We start from the raw sequence: 2,063 nt of genomic DNA on the forward strand, positions 1-2,063 counted from the left end.
TGAGAGAGAGAAAGGAAGGAAGGAAGGAAGGAAGGAAGGAAGGAAGGAAGGTAGGAAGGAAGGAAGGAAGGGAAGAAAGGAAGGAAGGAAGGGAAGGAAGGAAGGAAGGAAGGAAACCCCAAGAAAAGAAAAGCCAAATTGTATTTGAAGCAAATATAATCAACTGCAAATTTAAAGGCTTCCAGCAGAGGTCACACAGGGTAGTGAAAAGAGTTCTAGTTCCTAAGTTAATAGGACCTATCTTTATAGACCCTGCCTCTGCCAGGTTCCTAGTGGTGTGATCTCTCTTTTCTGAGGTCTCATTTTACACATCTGTAAAAGGAAGAGGTTGGACTAGATGATTTCTGAGGTCCTGACTCTGGACCTTATAAAGGAAAAAAGCAAAAGTAGAATAAATTAATTCCCTGGGAGCGGATTAGCTTTTACCATGAATTATAACTGTATCTTTTTAGATTTGTTAGACAATTGGGAACAGAACGTGATTTTTTTTTCAATGTCATATACAATCACCGGATTTTCCTCCTAGTTAAGTAAGAAGTAGCATTTCTTTTTTGTCGTTCTGGAGTCTTTGGGGAGGATGTCTTGCTTGGCTCACTGTGAGATTTGCTCGGGGCAGAGAGTGAATTATTGAGGGTCATATTGTCAACATGCATCAGAGGCAGCACCTGATCCCATGTCATCTTCCTGCGTGAGGTTAGCCTTCTATTCACTATTCTAGACTTTTCTCTGTCTACATATATATATATATAGACCATGTCTATACATACTTCTCATCACTACTGTCCATTTGGTAGATAAGAAATGTATATGATTAAGTTCTTTACTTTAATATTCCCAGTTTAGCTGTCCATGGATAAGGGTGAAAGAGGAAGCACTGTGTTTAGAAAACAAATCTTATTAACCCGCAAATTTAAACATGCATTGGAATTTAGCTCATGTACAGGTGAGAAGGAATTTGAGTTTGCCTTCCCAAAGGCTTATGCAGGTAGTATAAGGTAGTGTGAATAGTTGCAAGGACACTTTCCCTTTTCTATTATTCATGAAAAAATGAATGTCTCAATAATGAATTATCTGAATTATCAAGGCATGCCCTCTCTGATGCTTATATCCTAAATGCATTTACTCTACAGATGACCAGAGGTAGGCAATACACAGATGAGACAGACATACACATCTCCTAGAAAAGATATTTCTAGCAATACCAAAAGTGGGTTTTTAGTCTGTTTTTGTTTAAAAGAAACTTATTTCCCAGAAGCAGAACAGAGATCTCTACTCACCTGGGCCTGTATCATCTTCTGGTGTTATCTGCTGATAAAACATCAATAAATTCCTTTTCCCTTGATTTGTTCTAGTTTTGTTCTGGGATCTCCTGTGCCAGAGAGAACTTGATTACATATTCATGTTGATATTGATCCATTCATTAAACAGTCCTAATTCAACTAGTCATTCATGGTCTGACCCTGGCAATTCACCAAGTTTTATTCTCACGAAATGAGGCCCCACCCACAAACATAGTTGTCACATTTTATAAATTTTATTTCCTGTAGGGGAATGCTAGCCAATTAATAAATGCTAGCAAACATGAAATACTTGGATTTTCAAAATCACTTTCACATGATTTGGTACCAACTTGAGTCCTCTGAAGTAGGCAGAGGAGATATCATAAAGTTCATTTTACATGAAGAAACTAAGACAAGAGATAATGAGGTTCTGAAGTGAGTCAGTAGTAGAATTGGCCCTAGGACACTAGTCTCCTAACTTCTGGCCCTAAAATTTTTGGCTATGCCTCACCTGTAATTAGAGTGGACTGCCTCAGCCGCTAGGATCAATTCTTTAGTCTTATTGGCTGAATGAAGCTGGCCAAGTCACTCAATCTTTTACAAGCCCCGAAGAATTTCATTAAAACTAGTTTCAATATCAATAATATGGAAATAGGTCTTGATCAAGGACACATGTAAAACCCAGTGGAGTTGCGCATTGGTTATGGGAGGGGGGTAGCAGGAGGAGAGGAGGGAAAGTACATGAATCATGTAACCATGGGAGAATTTTCTTAATTAATCAAT

Source organism: Gracilinanus agilis, chromosome 4 (assembly GCF_016433145.1).
Source record: "Gracilinanus agilis isolate LMUSP501 chromosome 4, AgileGrace, whole genome shotgun sequence".
Classification (NCBI taxonomy): Eukaryota; Metazoa; Chordata; class Mammalia; order Didelphimorphia; family Didelphidae; genus Gracilinanus; species Gracilinanus agilis.